Raw genomic sequence first — 17,800 nt, 5'->3', positions numbered from 1 at the left:
ATTAGCCCAAATGTGTCTGCTAATGCTTAAATTCAAAGTAATTTGGGCTTTAATCAAAATAAGAATCACCAGATACTTTTCATTGAGCAGCATATAATAACTATTTATGTGTTCATGCATAATTTAATCAAAGATATATTTTGGTATTTGGGGTCTATACCTATTTTTTTAAAAGTTCCTAAATACCACTAACTAAAAGTCAAGACACTAGGATTCGTCTGCCATTAGAATCCCAAGTTACGATTTTTAGAAAATTCCCATTTTAAGGCTTGATTGCATCAGCTGTCAAAAAACAAAGGTCAGCTACACGAGACTTTAAGATTTGCTTTCCATGACATCAACCTCTTCATCGAAATCAGCGTACTTATTTTATTTACAATGAGTTTTATTTTTAGGGCTTACCACTTTTATTCTATGGGGTAAGTTACCAAAGTGAGCCTCATTATGTCAATTATAAAATAAGACCACAAGCTACACATACTACCTATATACACGGTACCTATACACTAAGAAGTTGCAACACATGAGAAGGTGAATAGAAAATTTATTTGGCGCTAGTCCAGAATTGCATACAACCGAGCTGATGTTATTAGAATGATCATTATGTGGCAAAAACAGTGACATGGTAGTGAAAGTTTCCCCTTTCTTCTGAAAAACACACAAAAACCATTTCTGTTCCAGAAACTTAATTCTACCTGTCCTATCATTTTGTAAAAGTCTTTGAATAATCTTATGTTGTTTCTAACTCAACATTTCATGATCTCTCCTTCCCTCGGCAGCTAATTAAATCAGTGACAGCACTCTTCAATTCATACTACAGCAATTAGGAATTTCTACTTCTTCTCAACTTGTTCCCTCATATAATTGCAGTTTCTTTTTCTAGAGTCTCAAAGAAGCAAGATTGAATGAACTTAATGACTTACTTTCAGAGCCTCAAACAGGACTGACTTCTCAAGACTTTGGCCAACGAGTATCCATCTGAATGGAAGATGGTTTGATTGGTCAAAAATGAGCTACAGTGTCCTAATGTGGCATTCGATGAATCCATTCCCATGCTTCTGAATTTCTGCCATCTACTTTAAAAAGAAATTGAACCTATGAAGCATGATTTCTTACTTTTCATCCAGAGACGATTAGTGGAGAGAAAATTAAGTTCCCTCATCTAAATAAGTACCTCAGGGAACTAGTCACCTATCCATGTATAGAAGAGTTTCAGCCTGTAACTTACCCAATTTCATTAGCATTAATGGGAGTTTTGTATGAAATCCTGTGTGAATCATCGCTTTAAATCTGTAAAAGTTTGTTGATTACTTTTATTTCAGTAATGGCTCTGTTCTCCAGCTTCAAGTTTTCACTTGTTAGGCTGGCAATAGATGCTAAATTTTGGAAGGAATCAGACTTGGACTTTTGAAGGTAATTAAATCAGAGCAGCATCTCATAGAATCGTTCACCACGGTGAGTGTGAGATGCTGTTATGTGTTAGGTCCCCAGGTGTTCTACTTGGCGTGTTGTCTATAGTGTGTGAAGACTTAAATTTAAGTTTTTAGCTTTCACCTAATTATGCTTTATTACTATGCACTCATTTATGAGTATTCTTACTAAGCCCCTCCTTCTTCCCTTGTTGCCATGGATTCTACACCCACTTGGATGATCCGTCAAGCACTCTGCCTTCCCTCTTCCTCAGCTTCATAATTTTCAGTGACTTTTACGTAGCATGAAAAGAGAATTTGTGTGCAAACTTGGGCAGTTTTGAAAATGAAAGGGGTACTTGGTCGAGGATGGTGGCAAGTGCACAAGTGCCAATGCCCAGCGAGGCGCTGGGGGACTTGAGTGAACTGGCATCTCTGAGGCCTGTGAGAGCTGAGTGCCTGGAAGGAAGATGGGCAGGGAAGCCCAGGGGAGGGCTATCCCTAACCGCTCTGTCCGGGCTCTGCCCCCTTCACCTGGGAAGCCTTCTCCAGCCTTAGTGCGGTCAGCGCCCCAGGAGACTGGGATGTGAATGTTTTGGGAATTCAGAGGAAGAAGAGATGACGTTCGATAAGAAGAAAATTCAGATGAATTACCTAGTGAATGAGAAAGAAAGCACAGAAATCTGATAGCATTTCTCTTTCTTTGGTACAAGCCTTGCTTTATGTGTAATGAGGGACATATGTTGTGAAACATTAGCGGTGACTCCACAGAGACACCATCAAATCCTAATCTTGATGCTGGCATGAGTGAACCTTCAGACGGTTGGATCAGGATTCAGTTTCAGATTAACTCTCTGCAGAATTTGGAGTTGAGTCTCGATTCAGAAGATTATATAGCCTTTTAGTGCAGAAGAATAACTCTCAGAGGAAGATGATGTGGTTTATAAAGTTACCATCCATCAGACAGGGGAGAGTGATATAGATTCACTTGAAGAAGATCCTGAAATTCCCTTAGTTGACTACTGGAAGTGTCCTTTATGAAATGAAATAAACCTCCCTCTTCTGTTGCCTTGCAACAGATGTTGGACCCTTTGTGAGAATTAGTTCCTGAAGATAAAGATAAAGGGAAAATGTCAGAGAAAGCCAATCTAGAAAATTCAATACAAGTAAAAGAGGGCTTTGATGTTCTTGATTGCAAAAACAAACAAACAAACAAACAAAAAACCAAAAAAAAACAAACCTGCAGTGAATGATTTCAGAGTTATACACTGAAGAAAATGATGATAAAGATCACCTGAGCCTCCCAGTCCCAAGAAGGTGAGCACTGTTCTCAGTCATCAACTCTAATAGCATCACTTACAGCAGCCAGGAGGATGCAGAAGAATTGGAGAGGGAAGAAACAGAAGACAGAGAGGAAAGGATGAAATCTAGTCTTCCTCTTCATGCCATTGATCCTTGTGTGATTTGCTGCAGCCCACCTCAAAATAGCTGCAACCTCCATGGCAACACAGGGCATCTTATGACGTGCTTCACATGTGTAAAGAAGCTTGAAAAAGTATACAAGAGAGTAAGTGCTGGAAACCTGCTATACAACATAGTATGTGTGGTTCAGAACACAGCATTGTGCACTTAAAATATGTTGAGGACAGATCTCCTGTTGAGCGTTCTTAACACACGTGCAAGAACGAAATTGACGAAGGTGATGGCTAAGTGTAGTACCTTGATTGTGGTGATAATATCATGGGTCTGTGTTTATGTCCAAACTCATCAAGATGTGTACATTAAATATATGCAATTTTTATGTATCAGTTATACCTCAGAAAATTTCAAAAAGAGAGAGAAGTAAGCCCTGCCCACTATGAAGACAACTAATTCAAATGATTATGCCAACTTATTTCCCCTAGTTGATCTGTCCATAAAAGTAGAGCATACATTTCCAACGGTATAATCCTAAACATTCAGACAAACATAAAATGTATTTTTATTTTTTACATATATCAAAGCAAGAAAGTATCTCAGTCTATGTATATATTTTTTTCTCTTAATGGTATAATTTATCTACTTCAGAGTGATAGTGAATATTTATTTCCTTTTAGGAAAATGTAACTTCCGTTTATATTTTATATTTGTGTTTTAATACATTTGAACTGGATATACAATTCCTTCTTTACTCCTACTCCTTATATTTTAAATCTTATCCACTTATCCATATATGTATATATCATTTAAATGTAATTTATTAAGCACTTTTCATGTAAGGAGAAAAATTTTGTATGAAATATTCCATATTAATATTTTAGATACCCTTTAATCTTGTGATTCTTAGGTTCTCTGCTCGTTCTCTCTTTCCTGATAAAAAATAAATTGGTAGTTGTATTTGGTGCCATGTAATTAAACTGTACTTCTTTTTCTCCAGCTACCTTGGTATATAAAGAATTAGGGGTAAAGATGTTGTCAAGTGAGAAGTGTTTGAGAATAACCATAATTTATCCACAAGACAAAAATTTTTAAGGCTCTGCAGTAGAATAGGGAGTTGTCGTGGGTCAGGGAGGGGGTTCAACTCTTTATATCAGGCCCTTTTCCACACTTGACTTCAGAATTTAGTAGAATCTATTGCTTCTCCTAAGTTAAAAACAAATCTAAGACATTTTGAAGTGTCTTCTTGTCTGGGTTCCATGGTTCCTGGTAAGTTCCCCAAGTTTCAGACATTTGCTTAAGGCTAGTTCTAGAAACCAGTGAATTCAGAAAATGAATTAAGAAAAGTGCTAACAGAAAAAAAGTGTTCATTTTAAAACTATCCAAAAAGGTCGTAACTTTTTTCTAAATTATCCAGAAATCATACATCAATTTTCCTCATGAAAGTTAGAGTCAGAACATAGGATTCTAAAATCTCTCTCAAACTGTCTCCTACGTTAACTTCTTGATTCATATTTAAATGTAAATCATATTCGAAGCAAAGTAGTGCAAACTTCCATTTATATGTAGGGTCCCAGCGTTTTTCTCCTGTGTATGACAGTGGCATATACTTGGGTGAAGGCCATAAACTCAACTGTAAGTTTAGACTGGAACCGAAAGGTCATTTTGCACAGCAGTTTTGTATACTAGTCATTAACAGAATATTGTTATTACAAACTTTAAAAACAAAAATCGCACACCCACAAGCATGACTTACCATGTGTGCATATGTAAGTAAGAAACAAATGGCTAAAGAAATCAGTCCTTGGCCAAAGAGAGACCCTCAAATACGGTAAAACTGTTAGTTTGGAACGTATAATACATCGAACGGAAGTAGAATTAATTCTTTCCAAGGAAAGTCGGTGGGAATAATGAGCTTATAAACAATGTATAACCAGGGTATATGTACGCAGTGGTTATGCTGTTGATAAAGCACTCACATCTATATGCAAATGGAGTCTCATTCCACATGCCCTTGGATTACGAATGTGGTCTCGATTGTTTACATTTTAGACTTAGTATTCATATATTATTTATTGATTTACAAATAAATACATGATGTATTAAGTCCCTGATTAAGAAAAAAAGACTGAAAGGGGAACCATTAATGATTCTGTAAGGACAACATGCATAAAATGAGTCCCATTACCTCTAACTCCAGTCTGGTGATAAACCCACTCACCCTGGCACACTCCTGGATCTTAAATTCTGGGAAAGTTTCACTTATAAAAGTATAAACACCCTAGTGTTTTAATACAACTTCCTACCCTCCGAGTTCTCCAGTTCGTTTCACTCCCAACCTGCCTTTCACCCAACCAAATTCTCCGTGCCTCTATCCTTCCTACTTTTTCATTTTTTATCTATATCATATTCTGCTCTGCCCCCATCCTTCTCAATTTTGAATGGAGTTCAAGTCGACCCACTCTCCAGTATCCTCCTTTCACCTGGTCTGTTGTCATTCTCTCGCATCCACCTTACAGAACACTAATTCTGGGCTACACCCGTTGTCATCCTTCCTTAATCAAGTGCCCGGCTAGGTACACTGTTCAGAGAAACATGAGAGCCTCACAAAGGGCTGTTCCTTGAAATATATTTTCACTGGCATGAAAATGGGCACCCAAGACCATCTGGGAACCTTGTTTTCTCACCATCACTGCACTGGTTATTTCAACACCATCTCCCTTGAGACTCCCACCCACCAACTCTGTAATCTGTGTGGAGCTAGACATTCTACCTCTTATTTCAGAGAAGATAAATGCCATTAAAATTGGAAATCTGTCAACACCACTCTCATAAAGGTAAATGAACCTGTACCCATATTTTTGTCTCCTACGTTCACCGCAGTGTGAGAGAGAACTTCCCCCTTTGCAAGATCTGTACCCTTCTACTTTCCAAGACCTTGATTGTACCCTCTCTCTGCAGTGCCTTCAAAGAAAACAATTAGCTACCTTGGGGTGAGAGTATACTGACACACATTTACCGATGAAAACACTGAGACCAGGACAAATGTCCAAAGTCATGCTGCTTGAAAATGGAAGGGCTAGACGGGAGATTGAAATGTGTGACACCTTAGATAGGGGAATTATTTGCTACCATACATTGATTGCATCCCATATCATTTAAACATCCTCAGCTCTTTCTCATCCTAAATCGAATTCCATGACATAATCTTGGAATCGGTGTCTACTCCTCGTGTCTCTTAACTTTCATATCTCCCATTCACTCATCCACTCGCAGCAATCTGGCTTTCCCCGACCAGGTTCCCGACAGCTCACTTTTGCTGTCATTCTCTGTGATCTCCCTGCTGTCAAGCCCACTTCTTTGTTCTGAGTCTTACTTAATATTTGATGTTTTTAATCACTCCATGTTCTTTCACTGAGTTCTGTGACACCATATTTTTTATGGCTTTCCTTCCACCTCTCTGGCTGCTCTTTCTTGATTTTCTTGATAATCCTCTTTTCTTAAATGGTTCTCAATAATTGATTGTCAATAGGATTTAGTCCTTGGCCACCACATCTGTTACGATGACCTGGATGGATACCTGTTTGCTGAGCTTCCCAGAAATGCAAGGAAAGTCTGCTTGAACCCCTGTTCTGCACCATCTCCTCCACCCTCTCACACGCACCTATAGTTTTAGAGTTTCCTCTTTTAATACCTCATATAGGCAGTGCAACTCTTTGACGACTAATTGGCGCTATAGCTGAGAAAGTATTTGGCGGCCACAGCCTTAAATGTGACGGTTGCTGGCCTTTTGGTTCCTCAGTCCATAGCTGGGATTTCTTACACTCACTTCCAATGCAGCGATAAACAGATTTTCATTCCCATCATTTTACCTCTTTATCATCTCCCTTTACTGTTACTAGTGCTAGGATGAAAGCCATTGTCAACTGAGCTGTGTTCTGCATTAGACATTGCAGATGTCCAGATAATACTTTAAGTTCTTGAAAACGTTTGTCAATTTGTGGGTTGCGGGATACAATGACAGTACCCAATTTTACAGAAGCTATAAAGTGGGACTTATAAATAATAACCTTCGGAGTTTCCTGAGTTAAGGCTGAGGTCTGTGGATCCTTTAACTTGCAGATTGCCTGTCTGCATTCGTGACCCTTCTCCACTTTGGAGATGCAGACATCAGTGGCTCTGCACCAAAGCTACTCTCACCGGTAAACCAGCAATGAGTGGTGTTAACACACAAGGTTCCACCAGTTTACTTTGGGAACAGACCTGGTTTCATGGCCAGCATGAACCCGTTGACTGGCAAATGGAAAACAGGTAGGCACCCTGCAGGGCTGTAACCTTAGCAAATTTTGCTGCCAAGTTCTTGAATTCATCTTATCTAAAGGTAATTAGCATATTCAGTGGAGAAAGGGTCTCAGATAGAAAGGACTTCTGTTTAATTAGATTTCTTTGCCCATTATTTGCCCACCCAAGGCACTATTTCAGTCACCACAGGACAGAGGAAAGTGACCAAGGAAGAAAGGAGATGTTAGTTGAAATTCAAGAGGAAAATACAGGCTAAGTCTTAAAAGTCCTAGCGTCCCAGGCGGTCTCACACAGACCTTCATGGGTATCTTTATTACTGCAGAGCACTATGAACTTTTCAGTATCCTTTTAGAGAGTAAGAGCTTCAGAAAGAAAAAAAGGGACATTTCTTTATTAGTCTAAATAAACTACAGTGTCCAGAGCTGTGCCTAACCCAGAGTATTCAATAAATGCTAGTATTATAGATTTCCCTGAATAAACCTTTACAACTAACGAGAAAGCCTCAATGGAGCATTTGTCTTCTCAGGAAATAACAGCAACAATTTTAACCATATTCCATTAAAGGCTGGAGTTTTTATTGTGACTGCTGGATGAATTTGCACATGAAACTTTTCACATGATGGTAATATCCTACTAAAATGTTAATCCCATTGGCTCCATTCGTTACAAAAATGTTTGTGAAAGAAACAGGGAAAGTAAAATACAGGTCAGGTCCACAATAGTACCTTTATATCACACACAGCAAAGTATAAATTTTTGGATTAGACTAAGCTGCCATACACCACTTACCCTTACACACCAGTTTCAACCCCACAGTTAAGTCAGACATAAGATAGGTCATGATAATTCATAGTACAAATTCCCCAGTTTCTCTGTGTCTTTTCTTGCTCTCAAGATTTATAGATGTGTATACATATGCACACACAGATGCATGTATACATCTATATGCTTTATATACATAGATGTATATGATTATATATGGATATATGCAAAGAATATTATGGGGGATGTAAAACATCACCTTGAAAATAAATTTCAATTTGGAAATATGCCTCAAAGTTGCCCTCAAATATTCATACATTTTTATCCAAGAATCCTATATCCAATAATGAATCCTATAGTTATTGAGAAATGCAGGAAATATTGTATGCAATAGAAAAAATGGATAAATATACACTTAATAACCATGTACTGTTTAATTAAATATAATATACTCATATTGTAAATATTATTCATCCTTCCTAGAGATCAGATTTCAAAAAAAAAACATTAAATAATTCAATAAAACACCCATAAGGTAATTTAGTGAAAAAAAGCAGCATATATAACTGTTACATGTATAACTGCAATGGTGATGCCCTAGGCATTATATGTATTTTATTTTTTCCTACCTTTTACACTTTTTCTTTGCTAAAAGGTGTTTTATTTTTATGGCCATAAAAGATTAAGGGATGTTAAGGGAAGATTTTCTAATAGTTAAAATCAGAAACAGCCAATAGAATGGGATCTAGTAGAGTTTAATGTAAATGTCTATGCTTAGAAATAAATATCTGAGGAGACAACAAATTAATTAATATTCATGATCTTAAGGACTCAAGATCAGTTTTTGGCAACAGTTTGCAATGTCTCTCAGTAAGAAAAATACAGTCTGTGAATTATTGTAATATTTCTATTAGGAAAATTGAAAGTGAAGATTCTGCTATACTTTAACTTGGTCTGGCCATATTTGGAGTCGGGTGTTCAGTTCCAAGAACCACATTAAAGAGGGTCAATGACCCATACGCTAGAGTGACTAGAATTACAAATGGCTTCCACGTGGAGTAAACTCATCCAGGGTAGCAGTGTTAGAAGGGTCATCTGTTTGGGGTAAATATAAAGGCATATTTCTCAAGACTAGAACTATAGCAAAATGAAACCAGTTTTCTTATGACATCATTATCTTGCTCTCACAAAAGCTAATGGGAGGGTGTCTGAGTGGCCCCTTTGACAAGAACCCTGGTCCACAAGTAAAGCAAATTAGCTCCACCCACCATTCCTCTGAATCTGCGGAATCCTGAGATCTGTAAGGTAAAACAAAATCTGGGTGTTTTCAGGGTAAAGACACTTTCTTCATTATGAGGATTCCTTCCCCATTAATAAAACATGGAAAAGTATCAAAGAAAAGGAGATGAGTCTGAATCACAGAACGACTTCTGTAATGCAACATGTTCTAAGACTCCTCAAGCAGATGTACCTACCAAGTTTGCCAAATTATCTTACAATAATATTATAAAATATTTTTTTCTCATTTAAAAAGCTTGTGGCTATCAACCTAAGAAAATCCTGTCGGAATGTATGTGTTCAAACCTGTCTTCAAACTACTTAATATGTCGATAATTACTTATGAGTCTATTTAATGTCTGGTTTTGAATTGCTTTTCCTGTGATTCACAAAAAAAAATAGTACAAGTATGCCAGATGGCAATGCATAAGATGAGAATAATTTAATGCTTTTGCTTAACAAAGTACTGTAACTCGGCTTACTGTGAGAAGCGGAATTATTTTTAGGATGTCAGCTTTCACATTTAAACGTAAGTTTGTCTGTGTGTGTGTGTGTGTGTGTGTATGCATAGACATATACATACAGCATAATATATAAATGAACTATTCACATCTGTACCTTGTTTAGTTAGTGCATTTAGTGTATTCATCAACACAACTTAAATGGGCATGTACTTTGCAGTGAATTTTCTTTTTGATATGTTTATTCATTACAGGATAGGGGTGAAAAGTTGGGTCTGACAAAAAAGAATAAAAAGTACCTGCGTTAAGACCCTCACTCACTAAATGCAATACGACTATTAACCAAAGTCAAGATAGTAAGTTCTGGATGGCAACCATATTCATTCAAACATTTCTAATGAAACTATGTGGATTGCACAGTTATAAAGCACATTACTAACAAAGTGAAACCATGGAAGTGCTAGGTAATTAATTATAAGTTTATGCAACACACTATACAATTTTGCTTAATTTTGATCAGTCATGGACTTAAGGTAGTAGATACAGTTTTAATAAAATAAATGGTAAACTATTTAAAAGATTGGGCAAAAACAAGTTTCCTAATTAATAATCTGTTTTCTCTTATTTTCTGTCACAAATTTTAGCCAACATTTTGTATTGAGCTGTACTATAACCATATCTATTTAACTTTCAGCTGAGAGTAGCAAAATGTCTTCAAAGTCACCTGTACTTCCAATGCATTGCCAAATCCCGTCTTCTGATTTCTCATTTCATAAAAATAATTTCAGAAAGTTATCTTCCCTTTAATGCTTCTCCACGAAACCTGCCCCTTATCTCTGCACAATCACAGATCTCATCTAAAATTGTGAAAACTAAAGTTATCTTCCTTGCATTTCATGTCAAACAAATTAACCTATCCTCTTTTATTTTCATCTCTTTCCAATTGCCTTAACTTCTTGCTGCCAGTTGGTGAACATCTGCCATTCCAAACCATACCAAGTCATTTTGCTTTCCTTGGATCTCTCTTCTGTTCATATTCAAGTATTTTTTTAATTACTAAAAAAGTCCTGATGCTTGTAAATACTAGGTAAACCTCAAAGGCATCTGTTATTTTCAGAGTCTCTATCTTCCAAAGGACAGCCTTTGTATTTTGCCTTAAGCTAGTATGTCCTTTTTTGAAGTTTCATAGAGCTGCCTCTTCCAGTGAACCCTTCATAACTCAACTCTTCCTTCCTTTTTATCATAAACACATTGTACACCATCTTTGGAGTCTCACTCAACAATGAGCAGCTAATAAACAAGTTAATTTCCCAATATTTATGTCAGGGTTGGATCGAGAACCAAAATAATGTATGTTGATATTTTTGATTTACTGATTAATGGCTCTATAATAATCGGGTACTAAATTGGGCTTAATCTATCCAAGTGAACCAAAAACAATGATAAGGACATCTGTACAAGCCTGAGAGGTCCGCAAAACGCTCGGGATAAAATGACAGCACAACCTGCCTTCTTAGCTACCCTTGAATCCCTGGGATTCTGGAGTCACAATAGAAAGACCAGGGGTACAGATACCTATTTGGCATTTGAAGTCACAGTGCCGGTCTGTCATCATCCTGTAAGTAATATATAAACCCTGTCTGCAGCTGCAAAAGGACTCCTGTCTTCTGCACCCAATTCATTTATTTGAAAGGAAAACATCCTCACTCTTCACCATTCCCAGGTATGGTGGCTGCCTTCTCTACAATTAATTAGGCTCCATTTGTTTACATACTATTAAGGAGTATTTCAGGAACTGATCTTTTCAAGTTGCCAAGAAAACACACATTGTTTTCAGTTTCTTAAAATATAATTAATCTGTAGACTTCTGGGCTAGGTTAATTCAATTGATTTTTTTTTCTTGCCCCCTCCCCAGTTTGTCACTTGACAGCTTGAAACTGGGCCTGGAAAAGCTCATTTGCATTCCGGCGGCAAGGCTGGAGAGTAAACCGAGCAAACGAGTGGATTTGTGTCCTTCGGTATATGACTGTGCTTGCTTCAGTCAAGACTTATTTTCAGTATCGTGGCCAACAAAAGCATTAAACGAGTTTTCTCAGACATGAGTGATAAGCTGTGGAACGTATTCCTTTAAAGGATTTTTTTTTCCTGTGATGCTTACGGAATGCAATTAAAAAAGTAGAAGCAAGAATGCAGATCTCACTAGACATTCACAATGCTGCCTTGCCATCTGAACTCTTTCTTCTTGTTTCCTGACACATTAAGTACCTTCATTATAGTTTAGGTTGTACCTGATTATAAGTTTAAAAGGTTACAGTTATAGTTCAAAAGGAATTATTATTTTTTTTTAAATCAGTATTTCACACTGAACTTTAAAGACTGCCTTCTCAACCCAAGACTGTCATTTCACACACTGATCTCTTTTGGGAGCTGATTCTGGTATTGGCTTCTTAGAATGAAAAAACACCTAAAGTCTATTTTTTCAGGCACTGGTATTATTTCTACATATTCTCTTCTGGATATTTTTCCTAATTCTTCCCTTATGAAATTACTTGGTACATTTTTATTTAAAGTATTTCTTCTTTAACTATTCCCCCTCCCAGGAGCCAAACATTTAGGCAAAGCCAATTATTTTTCTCACTGTAAACTCACATGCTTTCATCTACAAAATGGAAATGTGTACGTGTGTATATGTGTTTGTGTGCGTGTGTGACGGAGAGAGAGACAGAGAAATATCTGTGTGTTAATGGAAAAGTACAGGTGAAAGAGAAAAAAATCACCTTCCTCGTGTTCTGTGTAATGCTTCAGTGTAGTGTTAATGACAGAGATGATGTTCTCTGTCATTTCAGTCAACACATTCTTCTTTTCACATCCTAATCTCCTTCATCTGAAAGAGAAATATATTTTTAGCCAACTCTCTGGGACCAAGTCACTGATTTATGAATATATGCTGAAGGACTTCATGAATTTTTTCCTGACCTCCATCTGTCATTTCCTCAGTCATATCTATTTTAAGAAATATAAAACAAATTGTCCTAATGGGGCACATTATCACCTTGATCTATCACACAGGAAGAACTCCAGCTTCTTATCACACCTGTGCAAAAAAAAAAAAAAAAAAAATAGCTTTACACAATCCTAAGCTGATTTTCTCTCTATTCTTTATTATTTTATACTGATGATGATATTCATTACTCAAATGCTAATTCATTCTGAATATGCTCACAAGAGATTGGACTAAGTAACTTCAAATCTTTTGCAGATAAGGACAAACAACCAGAAAACAATCGTTCCTGCATCTGAGAATTCTGGGGACATTAATTCACCAAAGCTGCCCGCAGATCATTACAGTGACTGCTGACATTTCCTTTCAGCCATAGGAGTTCACATTCCAACAACACTATCATTTATGTCTTAGAGAGACATCACATCCATTTAGCCTCAAGTCTCATCCAAAATAAGCATAAAAAAACAACTGCTTACACCACTAATCATTAGGGAAATGCAAACAGAAACTATAAGATACTGCCTCACACCCGTCACAATGTCTGCTACTAAAAATCTAGAAAATAACAAGTGCTGGTGAAGATGTGGGGAAATTGGGTAGTGTTGGTGGGATTGTAAAATGGTGCAGCCACTATGGAAAACAGCATGGTGGTTCCTCAAAAAATTAAAAGTAAGATTACCATAGGATCCAGCAATTCCATTTCTAGGTATTTACCCCAAAGAATTGAAAGTAGAATCTCCCTAAGATATCTGTACACCCATGTTCACAGCAGCATTATTCATAATAGCTAAAATGTGGGAGCAACCCAAGTTTTCACTGATAGAGAAATGGCAAAGCACATGTGATATGTACCCATGATGGAATATTACTTAGCCTTGAAAAGGAAGAACATTTGGCAACATGCTACAACATAGACAAGCTCTGAGAACATCATGCTGAGTGAAATGAGTCAGTCACACATGCAGGTACACACATACACACACAAACAGAATACTGCTTTTATATGAAGTACTTAGAGTAGTCAAAACCACAGAGATAGAAAGTAGAATAGTGTTTTCCGGGGGATGAGGGGAAAGGGGCAAAAAATAACAGGGCTGTTGTTTAATGGACAAAAAGTTGCCATTTTACAAGATGAAATGAGTTTCGGAGATGGATGGTGGTGAGAGTAACATACAAGAACATATTTAATACCAGTGAACTATACTTAAAAGTGGTTAAGATGAGAAATTTTATGTTTGTGTATTTTACCATGGGAAAAAATAGAAAAAAATACAAACATTTAGCTGTTAAAAGAAATATAATTAGATAGAAACCAAAAAATTGAGCTTTTGATGCATATTTGGATGAAACTCCATGAAGTCTCATTTTATAGCTGTTTGTAAACTACACAGAGAAATTATATTCACATGGACACATTCTGTCACTTTATTTCTCTCTTTCTCCAACACACACACACACACACACACACCCTATGTACTACAAAGTCTAGGTGGAAAAAAAAACCCAGGATATGAGTAGTGACAATTTATTATTTTGGTTAGATGCAGAGTGGGCATAAGCCAATATATTTTAAAAGAACAAATTACAAGTTGACAAGTGAATCGTATCCATTTCGGGAAAAGATACAAGATGCTTTATGCAGACTGATGTTAAGGTAATACATTTCCCTTATAAGGTATTGTGAGTTTTCCTGGGTGGCCTCGGAATCCCTGATAATAGACCTCATAATGGGAGACTATCACGTTGATTTACATGCAAAGATGTGGAGCTCTCCTTAGGGGTCAGTATTTTCACTTCGGCAAAAACAAGTAACAGTTGATGAAAGGGACCTGATTTAAACGAAGCTTGCTAATAAAGAAGCCAGCAACTAGAGTTTCATGAATAAAATCAAGATGTACAGATAATTACTTCTCTTGGCTTTGATCACAGTTGAGCATTTTATCTTATTCTGACTCCTACGTTTTAAGAACACTGACAAAGTAAAATTTTGTTAGAGGAGAGTGATCTGGAGGATGAAATATCTAGAATTCAAATTAGAAGTGAGGACTATTTAGCTTGAATACATAGGAAAGCCACTGTATAGTTTTACACATCTGAGACACTACTATGAAGGGGAAAAAAAAGAATAGTTTCATACTGTGTAGCTTTACATAATAAAATTAGGTCTAAGGGGATAAAGTTGCAATATGTTAGGTTTTTATCTCATTTAAAGAAAAGTTTTGTAACAATTATTGCTGTCCAACCATATTGTGTGACTGAAGTACTGTTTGCTTCATCTCTGGGAGAATTTAAGTGGACGATTCATCTGTGAAGAGTCAAAGGGAATTAATTCTGCAGTGACTGAAGTTGGAACGTGAGACCTTAGATCTATTATTGGCCCCAAGATTAAAAATTTTAGTAAATAAGACAACTTGGAAATTTGCAATTATCCCTTTGAAAAACTCTTATACTCAGGAATATATCTGGATGAGCCAATCTACTCATCTCACTTTTAATATTAAAGAATAAACAGGTGATTTAAAGGACATTGGGGGAAGGGGGAAGCTAGGGATAAATTTGGGAGTTTGAGATTTGCAAATAATAACCACTTTATATAATAATAGATAAAAAACAAATTTCTTCTGTATAGCACAGGAAACTAGTTTCAATATCTTATAATAACCTTTAATGAAAATGAATATATGTGTATATAGACATATATGCATGCCTGGGACATTATGCTGTGTACCGGAAATTGACACATTGGAACTGACTATTCTTCAATTAAAAAAATAAAACAAAGGCCATTCAAAAGTTGTAATGATCATTAGAGTGAGCCCATGCCATTGTATGACAGAACTGAACTTAATTTTTAAGTAAGTTGGGAGAAACATGACAGGCTTGTTACTATGTTGAATCATTATGTTGAGTGTTAAAGTTAACAGAAAAGTAATAATGACCTGGTTAGCTATGACACTAAAAGCATGAACAACAACAACAACAAAAAAACCCAAAGAAATAGATAAATTAGACCTCATTAAAATAAAATGTATGTGCATCAAAAAACATCCAGAAAGTGAAAGGACAATTTACAAAATAGGAGAAAACACTGGCAAAGCATATATCTGATTAAAGTCTAGTATCCAGAATATGTAAAGAACACTTACAACTCAAAAACAAAAAGATTATTAAATTTAAAAAATGGGTTAAGGACTAGAACTGATATTTGTCCAAAGAAGATATTTGGACACTCAACAAGCACATGAAAAGATGCGCAACATCACTAGTCATTAAGGGATGCAAATCAAAGCTATAATGAGATACCATTTCATCCCCACTAGGATGGCTAAAATAAGAAAAGGAAAATAATAAGGAAGGGGAGAAAATGAAACCCTTGTGCATTGCTGATAAGAAAATAAAACGGTTCGGCTACCTTGGAAGTTTGTCAGTTCCTTAGAAAGTTAAAGATAGAATTACCACATGACCTCACAATTCTACTCCTACGTATATAGACAAAAGAACTGAAAATAGGAACTCAGACAAATACGTGGACATGCATGTTCACAGCAGCACCAGTCACAAGAGCCAAAAGGTAGAAAAAGTCCCAGTGTCCATCAGTGAAGGAAAGGATAAAGAAAATCTGCTATAATCATAAAATGGAATATTATTCAACCATAAAAAATAAATGAAGTACTGATATGTGCTACTACATGGATGGACCTCCAATACACAAAGTCACGTACTGCATAATTCTATTTCCATGAAATACCCATTGTAGATAAATCCATAGAGAAGGGACATAGTTTATTCATTGCCAGATACTGGAGAGAGCAGAAAATCGGGAGAAATTGCTTAATGTGTGTAGTGTTTAACTTTGGAGTGATGGAAATGCTTTAAAGCTAAATAGAGGTAATGTTTGCACAGCATTGTAACATTTAGTACAACATTATACCAGATGCCACTTAGTTGTTCATTTTTAAACAATTTTATGTTTGGTGAATTTCACACATATGTTATTTAAAAAAAAAAATTCATTCTGGAGGGGTTGGTAGAGGTCAGTTTGACCTTTAAATACCTGAAAGACTCAAGCATGGTGGGCTTCCTCATATCTTGATTTAATTCAAATATCTGACACCTCAAGAAGCTGGATGGGTCCTGGGGAACCAGCGTGTTCTGTGACGGGCTTGAGTGGCAGGCCCGGGGGCAGCTGCCGTGCTTCAGGTGGTGTTACTGTAACAGGTTAATAAGGCCTCGGGTACATGGTGTGCAGCCTCTGATTTGGCAAATGTGCTCTTTTCTGTTCAAATTAGAAAACAAGATCAGAAACAGTCTGCATTCATGTGGGACAGACAAAAATATTTATTTCCAATTAGGCCTCAGGACTCTGTTAAGCCTCCTGCCTTCTGTCATAAGGAAGTCCTGAGAGATCCGGACCACCTGGACATCTCCACATCACGCTGCCCCATCACACCCATGACAGCATGCTGAGTCGGCAAGACGAGGAAGGAATGGCTAGTGCGCTGCAGGCCTTGGTGAGATGTGCAGCCCAGAACAGGGAAAACATAACTTACAAAGATTCAGAGAAATGTGGGGGGTTCTAGCATCAGAAGGGTGGCATGATATTCCTTCCAAAAGTAAAAGACAAATTGTTGCCTCTTGCGTTTGCCACCACAAAGAAGGAACCACAGTGCCCAACAGACTCCTTTGGGTCACAGGCAACACAGCCACACCTAAGAATAATTACCGGGAAACATGAAAGACTGTAAGCAAGGCTTCCTGGAGTAGGAAAGGACGCTGGAGCAGGTCCAGGCCATGGTGCCAGCAGTGCAGCCACTTGGGTCACACAACCTAGCAAACACGGTGGCGTTGGAAGTGTCAGTGGTGGGAAAGGATGCACCATGGAGCTCGTGACAAGTTCTAGTGCAAGAGTCTCAAAGCAGGCCCTTGGCTTCGACCACAGAGAATTAAAACTCTGTAAGAAATGCACATCTTTTGATGTCATACTGAGTCCTGTTAGAGTTGGAGCTCCTGAGTATCGGACACAAAGTGATAATGCCTTTGGCATTTCCCACCGTGAACTGGGTTCTGTTGGGTTCACCAGGTCATGAGATCAGAGAGATAAAGGGCACCCACATCTGGGGATGAACCGGAGCAGGACCGGAGAGAACAAGCTACTCCTGAGAACATAC

The 17,800-nt window shown here is 37.2% G+C and overlaps 1 long non-coding RNA gene and 1 pseudogene across 1 annotated transcript in view; one reads left to right on the top strand and one right to left on the bottom strand.

Moving 5' to 3' along the window:
* Positions 1-17,800, bottom strand: part of LOC116157426 (uncharacterized) — a 641,699-nt gene that overhangs the window by 177,997 nt on the left and 445,902 nt on the right. The window lies entirely within an intron of this gene.
* On the top strand, positions 2,534-3,313 carry LOC105095731 (E3 ubiquitin-protein ligase Mdm2-like; annotated as a pseudogene).

This window comes from Camelus dromedarius, chromosome 15 (genome assembly GCF_036321535.1).
Source record: "Camelus dromedarius isolate mCamDro1 chromosome 15, mCamDro1.pat, whole genome shotgun sequence".
Lineage (NCBI taxonomy): Eukaryota > Metazoa > Chordata > Mammalia > Artiodactyla > Camelidae > Camelus > Camelus dromedarius.
This window is presented reverse-complemented; position numbering and strand designations above follow the sequence as displayed.